The sequence below is a fragment of the Pantherophis guttatus genome, chromosome 1, assembly GCF_059756535.1.
Source record: "Pantherophis guttatus breed Tessera chromosome 1, ASM5975653v1, whole genome shotgun sequence".
NCBI lineage: Eukaryota > Metazoa > Chordata > Lepidosauria > Squamata > Colubridae > Pantherophis > Pantherophis guttatus.
Genome location: NC_142063.1, coordinates 140,942,310 through 140,955,565, shown reverse-complemented (window position 1 = coordinate 140,955,565; position 13,256 = coordinate 140,942,310). Strand labels below are relative to the sequence as shown.

Below are 13,256 nucleotides of genomic sequence, written 5' to 3'. Positions count from 1 at the left end.
CTATGTCCCTTCTCACTCTCTCGGAAAGCCCTCTGTGCTGTCCTTGGGTCTTTTCGTTACCAGTTTTTCTTTCCTCCTTTTGGAAATCCGGGCTGGCTGAGGAACAAATGAATCCACAACAGAGGCTTCCGTCCTCCTCCTCCCTTCCTTCTCCTCTTGCAACCCCCTGGCCAGCTGTGGCGAAGGGACACAGAGACGGGGAGCATGAGAGAGAGAGAGATACACACACACATAGAGAAGTACAGAGAGGGGGGGGAGAAAGAAAGAGAGGGAAAGAAAGAATGAGAGAGGGAGAAAAAGAGATGAGGGAGAGGGGGATGAGAGGGAGAGGGAGATAGAGTGAAAAAGAGAGAGATGAGAGAGAGGGAGACAGAGAAAAAGAAAGATGAGAGAGTGAAAGAGAGAGAGAGAAAGAAATGAGAGAGGGAGGAGAGGAAGATAGAGAGAGGGTGATAGGGAGATAAAGAGAAAAAGAAAGACATGAGAGAAAGGGAAAGATGAGAGGGAGAGGGACATAGAGAAAGAGATATGAGATGAGATAGAGGGAGAAAGAGATGAGAAGGAGGGAAAGAGAGAGGGTGATACCTATTTCCCATAGAAAACATGGGGAGCCACAAAACCTGGGTAGGCGTGGCTGGGGGGCTAATGTGACTGGGTGGGAGTGAGTGACATCGAGTTGGCCACGCCCATCCAGGTTTTGTGGCTCCCTGTGTTTTGTTTTCTGTGGGAAATGGGCCAAAGTGGCTCTTTGAGTGTTTAAGGTTGCAGACCCCTGCTATAAGCCATACGTGTAAGCGAAATTAAGGTAGGGAACATCTATATGAATAACCACTATCAATCAAATTGTCAAATTGTCCAGTCATAGGCAGTTTATTAAAAAATATGATTACATGGGCATGCTTCTATAAGTCCACTGTTATTTGATTTCATATTGATTCAATTATAATCATACAAGTCTAATTTTAATGACTGGTTATTTGCATGAAAGTAATTTTCCTTACCTTCATTATATGAAATCCCAGATCTTAAAAGCCTTGTCTACAAAAGGGATCATCTTCAGCATTTATTAGTTTAATCCAATCATATGTGGTACTCATGATAACCTAAAAAAAAAAGATACAAATAAATGTAAAAGCTATAATTATTTACATAGTTTTGATGACTTCTTCACTATAATAAATAATCAGTGTGATTTTTTCTTGAATGAAAATGTTAAATTACAGTAGTAGTATCTTTTCCAAAATGTAATATATAGCATAAATTCTAAACTATGCTCAGACAAGGTGACAAGTTACTTACATAACTTTAAAACTTATAGGGATGTACAAAAATAATTGCTCTGTGGTATAATATCCAGAATATTTGAGTTTCTCTGGGATGTAACAAATCTTATTGGGACCATGCAATTCTTGGAGATTTAACCCAGTTGTTTCTAAATCTTTTTGACCTGGAAGTGGTACAACTTGAATTATTTCTGGTTCAGAGTAGTGGTGAAATCTAAAAATTGTTGCTACCAGTTCTGTGGGCGTGGCTTGGTGGTCATGTGACCGGGTGGGCATTGCCAAGTTGACGTAACGTACATCACTCATTGTTAGAGCCAGGAGCTGCACATTCTGAAGCACATTCTGCCCTTCTGAAGCCCCCAATGCTTTGAGTTTCCTTCCGCCATCTGGCTTGACTGCCCAAGCAAATCTTGGAGCCTTCTTTTGCCTGCTTTCCATCCCTGAGGGCCGTGCAACCCCACCGCCAATCCTCCATACAAACCACCTGCCCCGTTTCTGCAAAGGCAGAGCCCCCCTGCAGGGCAATCCAAGGAGGGGAGGGGAATGCTGCAGAAAGGGCTGCCTTCCACCCATGCCAGCTCCGCGGGGTTTGGGGCTCCAAAGCAGCCCATTGGATTCCCAGCCTGTTCTCTTTGACTGCCAGTGCCACTCCAGGAACTCGGCCCGAACCGGTAGCATTTCACCCCTGGCTCAGAGGATTTACTTCGGGGAAATGGCTTCCCACCCTTAGAACAGGACAGTCCAGGGATAGTTTGACATGCTTCAGAAGCAAATGGATCTGTGTCACATTAATGAATTTTGTATATCCCTACAAAGTTGCAATCAATAGAGCCGTTGTACTAGACATTTTTTCACTTCTACTATATACTGTACTCGATTTCTTTCAAATTCTGCTTCCCTACCACTGCAGCTTTTCCATCTGATACCCCAAGGCCACTTCAGGAAAACAGATAAGCATTTGCAATAACATGGAATTGCAGTATGAAAAGTTGTAGGTTTTTATTTTTTTAATGATAGTCGGGGTGGCGGTTGATATCCCAGGCTTATGGTTATGGGGGATTTGAACCTGCCATTGGTCGGCGAAACGTCTATGGCGGCTCGGGAGTTCTTGGCTTCCATGACGGCCTTGGACCTGACCCAATTAGTTCAAGGCCCTACACACATGGGGGGGACACACTCTGGATCTGATTTTTGTCTCTGGTCAGTAGCAGAGTGATCTGGAAATAGGGGACTTAGTCATCGAACCCTTGTCATGGTCTGATCACAAGTCCTTCGTATGGACTTTCAAACTGCTACCCCTCGCCGCAGGGAGACGGAACCGACCAGTGGTTCCGTCCCAGGCGCCTGATGGACCCGGATAGGTTCCTGACGGAGCTTGGGCCATTTCCTGAGGCTCTGGCTCACGGCATGACTGAAGAACTGGTGGCCGCCTGGGATAGGGCGGCCGCTGGAGCTCTAGACCGCATTGTGCCTTTGCGGCCTCTGACCCAGTGCTGATCTCAACTGGCTCCCTGGTTCTCCGAGGAGCTGAGAGAGATGAAGCACCGGAAAAGACGCCTGGAGAGTGATTGGAGGACCAGTCGCTCTGAATCTGACCGAACACTGGTGAGGTCTCATATTAAGATCTACCTAGTGGTGATAAGAGTGGCAAAATCTAATTATTTTCCCGCTCTTATTGCGTCTGCAGATAATTGCCCAGCTGCCCTGTTTAGGGTGACCCACTCCCTTCTTCATCTGGGAGCGAGGGAAGACCCCTTGCAGGGTCGGGCTGAGGATTTTGTGCAATTCCTGCATGACAAAGTCACTCAGATTCGGGAAGGTTTGGACTCTGATTGGGTAGATCTGGACGGGGTGACGGAGGGGGGGTCTTGAGAATGTTATCTGGGAGGGGTTTGACCTTGTGACTCCCGAGGATGTGGACAGGATTCTGGATAGGCTTAGTGCTGCCACATGTTTATTGGATCCGTATCCCTCCTGGTTGTTGCTGGCCTCCCGGGAGGTTACACGAGGCTGGCTCCAGGGGATTATTAACGCTTCTTTGAGTGAGGGCTTCTTCCCCCCCTCTTTGAAAGAGGCGGTGGTGAGGCCTCTCATCAAGAAGCCTTCCCTGGACCCGACTGTATTAGCGAATTATCACCCAGTCTCCAACCTTCGCTTTGTGGCGAAGGTTGTTGAGAGTGTGGTGGCGCGACAACTTCCCCAGTACCTGGATGAAGCTGATTATCTAGATCCGTTCCATTCGGGCTTCAGGCCGGGGCACAGCACGGAAACGGCATTGGTCTCATTGGTTGATGATCTCTGGAGGGCTCGGGACAGGGGTTGTTCCTCTGTCCTGGTCCTATTAGATCTCTCAGCGGCTTTTGATACCATCGACCATGGTATCATGCTGCGACGATTGGAGGGGTTGGGAGTGGGGGCACCATGTTGCGGTGGTTCTCCTCCTTCCTCTCCAACCGTACGCAGTTTGTGTTGGCAGGGGAGCAGAGGTCGACCTCGAGGCACCTTGTATGTGGGGTGCCGCAGGGGTCAGTCCTCTCGCCCCTTCTGTTCAACATTTATGTGAAGCCGCTGGCTGAGATCATCCGTGGTTTCGGGGTGAGGTTCCATCAGTACGCTGACGATACTCAGCTGTACATCTCCACCCCGGACAATCCCAATGATGCCCTTAACATGATGTCCCAATGCCTGGAGGCCGTGCGGATCTGGATGGGGAGGAACAAAATCAGACTCAACCCTTCCAAGACCGAGTGGCTGTGGTTCCCGGCATCCTGGTATAGTCAGCTGGTTCCATCGCTGACTATTGGGGGCGAGATTCTGGCCCCCTCAGAGAGGGCACACAACTTGGGTGTTCTCCTGGATGCACGGCTGTCTTTGGAAGATCATATGACAGCCGTGGCCAGGGGAGCTTTTTATCAGGTTTGCCTGATGCACCAGTTGCGTCTCTTTCTGGACCAGGATGCCTTGCGCACGGTCACTCATACCCTCATCACGTCACGTCTAGACTACTGTAACACTCTCTACATGGGGCTCCCTTTGAAGAGCACTCAGAGGCTCCAACTGGTCCAGAATGCGGTTGCGTGGGTGGTTATGGGGGTGACTCGGCGCACCCACGTAACACCCCTCCTGCGCGAGCTGCACTGGCTCCCGGTGAGCTTCTGGGTACGATTCAAGGTGTTGGTCACCACCTTTAAAGTGCTCCATGGCTTAGGACCGGGGTATTTACGAGACCGCCTTCTGTCACCAACAGCCTCCCACCGGCCAATACGCTCCCACAGAGAAGGGCTCCTCAGGGTGCCGTCGGCCAAACAATGCCGACTGGCGACACCCAGGGGGAGAGCCTTCTCTGTGGGGGCACCAGCCCTCTGGAATGAGCTGCCCCTAGAAGTCCAACTTAGCCCCGACCTGCGTACCTTTCGCTGCGCCTTGAAGACCCTTCTGTTCCAGCAAGCCGGGCTGGCCTAATACAAATTTTATAATGGGTGTATGTGTATTTTAATTTGTGAGCCAAATTTTTTTTTATATATTCGATTTTAATTGGTTTTAAATTTTGTAAATCTATGTGTTTTAATATGGCTGTACACCGCCCTGAGTCCTTCGGGAGAAGGGCGGTATAGAAATCTAATAAACTCAAACTCAATTTAGGGTATAGGATCTACAGAGGTCATGCAACCATACCTGATATACAAATTTATAACCGTCAGCATATAGAGGTAGTCCTCAACTTACAACAGTTCACTTAGGGACCATTCAATGTTACGTCACTGAAAGAAGTGACTTATGATTTTTTTTCACACTTATGAACATAGTAGCATCCCCATGGTTACATGATCAAAATTGAGACACTTGGGAATTGACTCACATTTATGACTGTTGCAATGTCCCGGGGTCATGTGATCCCTTTTTGAGACCTTCCAACAAGCAAAGTCAATGGGAAAACCAGATTCACTTAACAACTGTGTTTCTAATTTAAAAACTTCAGTGATTCAGTTAACAACTGTGGTAAGAAAGGTCACTGCATATGGGGCAAAATTCACTTAGCAAATGTTTCACTGAGCAATACAAATTTTGGGCTCAATTGTGGTTGTATATATATATATAAAGGAGATGTGGATCTTAAAATATAGGAAATAAAATATTAAATTAATGAGATGAAACCATAATAACATCACCATAATATGGAGCCATAGAATTGCAATGCAATGGATGTTATAATTCAAAATCTAAAGAAGCTAACCATCTAACTCAGGGATATCAAACTCACGTCGTCACATTGTCGTCATGTGATGTATAAACTGGGGGTGGACGTGGCCAGTGCATGACGCATCCAGCCCTGGGCTGAAAGTTTGACAACCCAGCTCTAACTGCTTCTGGTGTCCCTGTGATTAGATCAGGTTAAGCGTATTGGCAAAAATTCAGTGTCCCTCTGTATGTAACAGAAGCAACTTCCACTTGTGGAACGCTATTAGTATTCAGAGATAGATTTATTTTGCATAAATGTTTAAAACTTAAAACATTTCCAGCCAATAATGATATCTCAATTTCCAGTTATTTAAAGGTAAGATAGAAACTACACATTAGTCAACATTTTGAATCTAAAGGTACTCTATTGATTCAAATATAATTCAATAATAAACCAATAAATCTTTAGTAGCATTCTGAAAGTTAGAAATGGTGGATCCAAAAATAATTTCATGCCACAAGAATTTACAAGAAATGATTTTGATAATAGATAAAATGATCTATTACTAATGATGAAGAACAAGTTAAAACCAGTCAGAAATACAATGATTTTGTACCCTGGTTATATTTTATTTATCCTTTGACCAGATTATTTCTTTTTCCCCCAATAGAAAGGTAATTCCTTGAGAGAATGGTCAGAACAAAGCCTAAGATGAAGGACATTATAGATTCCCAAGTTCGAAGTCCAACAGATACAGGAGTAATGGGAAAGGTCACGGTCTCATCACTATTACTTGACTTTTTCTTGGGTATTAATCTGCATAATATGTTATAAGAATAGAGGAGAATATTTGTAGTTCAGAGCTGAAATGAGGGACCCTTGGTGCTCTCTAAGCTTGGCTGTTTTCTTGCAGATGTTTCATTATAGGCTAGCACTGAAGTTAGCTAGTTTAGCCGATGAAGTTACCTAGTTTGGGTAATGAAACATCTGCAAGAAAACAACCAAGCAGCAGAGACCACTAAGGACCTGGTAGATAATCTGAATTCCAGCCCAATGTTCTATCTTCTATCTTCTTGGTTGAATAAATAGCAATAAGGTTACATTGACACTCTATGAGTCTATATATGGTGAATATTTGTCTCTATGTAAATATTTCGCATTCTAGAAATTCAAAATAAGCTAGGGCTAGCACTGATGATGTTACCTAGTTTGGGTAATGAAACATCTGCAAGAAAACAACCAAGCTTTAAGAACACCATGGACCCCTCATTTATAAAAACAAGAAGATAGATCAATGAATGATGTATTATAACCTTTAATTATCAAGGAAAGCAATATGTGAATTCAAGCCATGTTTTCACTTAAACTAAAATGCATGTACACTTCCTATTCTCCACAAAAGCCATGAAAAATAATGCCATAATGTAGGGGTCTCCAACCCCTGGTCCATGGACCGGCACTGGGCCGTAACATGCCAGAAACAGGGTCATGCAAACAAGCAAAGCCCCATCCATAGGATGCAGGCAGCACACAAAACCACACCCCTTCCGCTCCACGGAAAAATCTTTCTCCACAGAACCAGTCCCTGGTGTCCAAAACATTGGGGGCCACTGTTCTAATGTGCAATGATGTTCTCATCCTTAGTTTTCTGCAGTTAAATGGTAAATATTATCTGAGTAAAGATCACTTTCTATTATATTTAAATATAAACATTATGACAATGAAGACAATAGCAACACATTTTTCTAAACTCTGTTTTGAAAGAAAAATGGAAATGTCTACTTTGCTCATTGGTGGAGAACAAAAGTGTGCATTCTGATTACAATGCTTGCATGTTAATTTTCACTGGACCCTGTGGTAATTGCAGGCAAAAACAAAACATTTCTTGGCAGCATCTTTTTGTCCCAGAAATAGCATAATTATAATATTTTGGAAGAAAAAAATAAAGTTGTCACTAATTAGTGGCCTGTCCCTCACATCCTGGTATTTCTTGAATTATATGAAAACTATTAAATTTATTCTATCCCATCCCTATTTTCTCCAGATTGAACAAAAACCTCCAAAGTTACTCTATATTGTATCAATTTGTGAGTCTTGGAAACATAGTTCTTTCCAACACACAATCTGAAACAGGAATACAAAATAGCAAACGAGATGCATAAGTATGAAAGTAGTTTAACAATTTATGCATTTTGCCACGTTCTGTTTACAGCATATGAAGAATCACTTACAGGCAGATACAACGTTTTTAATAATAAAAACATAAGTATAAATATTACAATTTGGTTAAATTAAAAGGGTGAGGCCAAACATTAATTCATTTAGGCTTACAGATTCCTTCATTTGCAGATAACTCTTTAAAGAGTTTATTTTATACTCCAGTACTATAACAAAACGTCAAACAGTCAGAAATTATGTATCTTCATATTGTTCATCATGCCAAGGAACTGTAGTAAATAAGTCAACTTCATATTCACCATGCCAAGGAACAACATGCTCAGTAACAACCTATTACCCATACAGGGTAAGAACCTATCTGTTCTTCGGCTCATTTGACATTGTAGTTTATGCATGCTGCCCCAGAAGCCCAACACAAGTTGATTGTGCTGATATCATACATAGAAAACATATTCTATCTTACTGTCTAAGATGGTGTGGTCTTAATTGTTTTGATAGTGGTAGTGATTGCATTATTTCCGAATAAGCAAATTTAGATTCCCCCTATATAAAGAAGTAATCCAGTTCACAGTAACATCAGCCCACTAATTGATCTTTAGGAGAAGATATGCTTTATTGGCAAATCAATCAAACCAGAATTTATAGTGACTCTTGCCACTCATAACCCCAAATGGCAATTCCAGCAATATTCACACTCTATTTATTTGCTGTTTTAGAAAACTGTGGAGCTTATTTACTCTTTGATTTCCCAAATTTTAGAACTATCAATATAGCTCAGTTTTTATACATTTATCCCACTCACTCCTAGATCAATGTCAGATACAAATTTATTCTTCATATACCTCCTTGAATGAAAGTCTGCAAATGAGAATTGTGGTAACTAGCATGGCCTAGGCCAGTCAAAACTATCACATAAACAAGGGACTTCCGGTTTGGCGTTGCGGCGATACAGTCAGGGAAATAGTGGGGCTCTGATGAGCCCACAAAAACCCCGACTGGCAAACCGCCGCTGACAGGTCTGCGGACCTACCCTGTCCTGAAGGGGAAAGAGAGGGGCCCCTTGGGCAGCCGAGAGGAATGGGTAAGTTCCTCGGAGGCCGGAGGCAACTCTCTAAGTCAGCAGCGGGGGACGGCAGCCATAGCGGCTGCCTCAAGACCGCGACAACTTGGGACAAGCAATGTGCAGGAGGAAGGAAGAAAGAACGATGTGCTTTGGAGCCGGGTGAGTGACACCAACCCAGGCGAGATACAACGTGTGAATAAGGATATTTACAAATAAGACCCCCAGCCTTACCTAGCGGCTGAAGATCTGAGGGGCTTGAAGATTTTGTAAAATAAGGAAAGGAATTGAAGACCCTTTAAGAATTTTACTTTAACACTGATTGTTTGGAATGAATTGCTTATTAACCAAACAGAGCTGGATATTCAAATTTTCTTGTTAAAATTGAAATGGACTTGACTTTTGGAAAAGAGAAAAGCGATAATTAAGGATTTGTCATCTTTAAAAGCCAGACGAAGAGATTAAACAGATTGCTACATAAATGTTTCAAAATGGCGATTGAAGCCGTGACTAAGTGAAAGTGCTGATTGTGGAAATTTGTTTTTCTTTCTGAGAAGAACCTATTTGACTCGTTACATATTGTGGATTACTTTGAAAAGAACTATGGTTTTTTGAACTTTGGATATTCCTATTCTGTCTTTTAATGGCTTAAAAAGAAAGAAGAAAGACAATGACTAATAAACTTTTAACTAACTAGCAGCAACAAAAGGTTTGGCACAGGAACAGAAGTGGAGAAGCTGATGGATTTTACTGGAAACAGATTCTACAATAAAATTAAAAAGGATATGCAAAGTTTTAAGCATGGAAGTATTGACTTTGAATTGAAATGCTTATGGACAGATAAGGAAATGAAGAAGCAAAATAGATAAACTAGATAGCAATGTTTGAATGCTTAATTGTTTAAATGGTTCAAAGTTTAAGTGAGCTTTAAATAAAAACAAGAAGTGCTTATGGTAAAATAAAGATAGAAAATTAAAAATAAAAGACAATTAAAATAGAAGTGGGAAGTTAAGGTGACTAAAAGTGATATTTTCATAAAAGCATAATTTGATGTAACATGTTTTAGTTTTAAGTTGATAAAGTGGTGGATGATAATTATGATTGTTAATGATTATAGATAATATATTAAGGTACACAGATGGAAGTCATAATTGAGATTGAATTTAACATACGTTGGAAATGATTAATATTAAGAAATAGATGGGGATACACCCTGGAAGAGTACAGTTGGAAACAGTGGATAAATATTCAACATATTGAAGAAGAAATTTTTAAAATAAGTTAGCAGAATAGTAGTTGGAGTTAAGGAGGAGAAGAAATTGAAAACTCAGCCAAAATAATGTAAACCTGGAAATCAGCCAAATAATAGGTGGAATTATGGAAGAGAATGCTGTTAATCAGCCAAAATAAAGCATGCTGGAAATCAGCCAAAACAATGGAAAATGCTGGTAATCAGCCAAATAATAGTTGGAGTTATGGAGGAGATTATGCTGAAAATTCGGCTAAAATAAATAATGCTGGAAATCAGCCAAATAATAGGTGGAGCTTTGGAGAATGCTGGAAATCAGCCAAATAAAGCATACCGGTAATCAGCCAAAATAAGAGAAAATGCTGGAAATCAGCCAAACAATAGGGGGAGTGATGGAGGAGAATGAGGAGAATATATTGAAGAATAATTATTAATAAGGGGTGAAAAGGAAAATATTGGGCGATAATTAAAATGAAATGGAAAATTTTGAGATGTCTGTGTAAAAGTTAAAGATTAAGATAGGATGAATTGGGTCTAGAAAATGAAAAAAATAGAAAATTTGATTAATAAATTGAAATAAAAATTGAGTTGCATACATTTGGAAATTAGGATTCGTGGTGATAAAACTGTAAGGTAAATATATAGATTAATAGATTAGACTGTTTTTGTGTTTAATGTTGATGTTAAAAGGAGCAATGGAAAAAAGAAAATTTAGATAGAGCGGTATTGAATTTTGATTTATAATTGAATTTATAACTGAATATAAAAATGAGCTTTGCTTTAGTAGGAGATTAAGATGTATGATGAGATAATAGAAAGATTTAAATTAAGATGTTGGAATTTATGTTAAAATTATCTGTTTTATTTGTTAAACTAGTATACCCATTTGTGCCCAGACCAAGACTTCATTCTTGAGAAAAAATTTCCTTTTTATGTTTATGTTGGAAAAAATAATTTTTTTTTTTACAAAAAACAAAACAAAACTATCACATAAACAAGGAGAACCTTCAAATCTTAAATGTTGGTAAAAAAAACACGGTAAAGATTCATTACTGTAAAAGACAAGAGGGCTTAAATTTGAAACTCTCAAAGTCACACACACATATATTTCATACAAATAATGAGCCTGATTTCTATTTTATGAATTCCTTCTTGTCTTCTTATCAATGTGTCTTGAATCTGTGAAGTTCCTGTTAGTAAACATTTCCTGAGTTTGGGACTGAATTTCTGGGGAGATTTAGCCCATGCCTGGTTTTAAATATGACACTTGAGTTGGATTATGGAATCAAGAAGCACAATTAGTTATCAATATATTAATGAAAGATCATTCTAATTCTTTCCTCAAGGGCTCTTAGAATGGAGAAATTTCAATAGGGGGAAAGCAATTAATATAGATCTAGTCGGTATTACTTTGATTTTATTAGTTGCACTGCTTTCATATTTTTATTATTGTAAATTGCTGGTGAGCTGCAGTACAGAATTTTTTTGGGCATGAACAGGAAGGATGGAATTCCTGTGAATGTCTCTTGTGTCCAGATTTTATTTAAAGAAGGCCTTGATGCATAGCCAAAATTTGTCCATACAGTTTACACATCTGCTTTACATCTTTTTCCATTCACCTTTAAACTTCTATTAGCTTTTCCAAAGTGAACCCTAAGGAGTATCATTTTGCAATCTTTCTAAGTTTTGAGCCATTTATAAACCTAAAAAGTAAACTTGGTTCATTGTTAAAGATATTTATAGCTACCAGTAATAATCAGGACTTTCCATTCTGCTAAATATCTCAGGAATGCTAGAAAACACAGTACTGTACGGCTCTTAATTCTTATTATTCCTTGCCCCTCACAACTTGTAGTTCAATATTTTATATTGCTTTTAAAACTGTATAATTTAAGACCAATAGGCCTAAATTCTAGTTTTCATTCGCTTCCTATTATTATTATTGGAATTTTCACACAATCATTATTTTGTACCACTGCCTTAGTGACCTGATAGTCCTCCAACACTTCTAGCCGACCAATAGGAAGGCATTAAACAAATAGGAGCCAGCTGTATCCTGCCCACTGTGATTGGGGCTGAGATTATCATGTGTAGTTTACTTGACCAAAGAGCAGAAAACTAGAAATAACTTTACTACATGAAATAATGGATTGGATTGGATTGGTATACAATACTAGTTTGCCTACTTTTTAACCAAAAGCTTGTGAATTTTGGAGAAAGCATTCCCAATGACATTTTCTAATTTAAGATGACAATGTTTTGGTTGAATAGCTTCCGGCAGAACAGATCTGCAATGACATAGTCTAAACTGTCATGATGTACAGTACTTTGTATTAGGACCAGGATGACTTCCCAGAATACTGTTAGATGTTATGTTTATAACAGTTAAGCTCTGGTCATTGAAGTGAGGTATTTCTTTGCTCAGATTTAGGCATTTCATCTTTTAAAAGCAAGACATGTTTTTCAAAATATTTCCATATTCAAAAGTATAAATCTTTGATTAATACTTCAAAAGTATGATACATTCAATCCAACGTACCTTAGTATTTTAACTCCTTAATGACAATGGTACACCTCGGCTTCTAGAATTTCTCCCACCCTATTAATGATAGCTCTACTCATGTGACCAGGGAAAGACCTCAAAATGGAAGAGTTAGCAACATTCTGAGCTGATGCCCAACTACTTCTTCCATTGAAACTTCCCCCACTCTAGATTGCTTTTAAACTGATCCAATCCATGTTCCATCTTACTTTCTTTCTTTCTTTTTTTGGTAGTTTATCCCTCCACACCAAACTCGATCCCCTTCTATTGTTTTCAGAGAGCTATTGTATTGATGGAGATAAGCACACAGAGTATACAACCTTTTTAGATAACATCTTTCCAACATTCCATTATGGAGGAAAAATTTAAAAAAATCCATCTATAGAGTGCAAATAATTAAAAGTGTTCTTATTTTGTCTGCTAAGGACAATAGTTGGTTATAAATACTTATTCATCTACCAATGTGAATTGAAAAATCAGAAATATGTAAGTGAACTCAGTTACTTCAGAAGAAAGGAGACTAAGAAAATATAGATATGTGACCGCTAAGAGTGGACTCCAACTTGATGGCACCTAAACAATTCAGAAAGGGTAGGGTCATTAAAATTAAGAGTGACATCATCCACATTTTTGTGGTATAGAAATATTTATCAACCCCCCCCCCCAAAAAAAAACCAATGACAATTTTAAAAAAATTAAATAGACCAACAAGGTTAGGAGCCTTGGTAGTGCAGTGGAATTCAGTATTGCAGGCTAATTCTGCC

The 13,256-nt window shown here is 39.9% G+C and overlaps 1 protein-coding gene across 2 annotated transcripts in view; it reads right to left on the bottom strand.

Annotated features, from left to right (window-relative positions):
- MBD5 (methyl-CpG binding domain protein 5) overlaps window positions 1-13,256 on the bottom strand; it is a 174,272-nt gene that overhangs the window by 96,583 nt on the left and 64,433 nt on the right. For both annotated transcript variants that reach the window (XM_034424824.3, XM_034424830.3), the window contains exon 2: window positions 1,002-1,103. The gene's annotated coding sequence lies outside the window, so the exon portion shown is untranslated. The remainder of the gene's footprint in view (window positions 1-1,001; window positions 1,104-13,256) is intronic.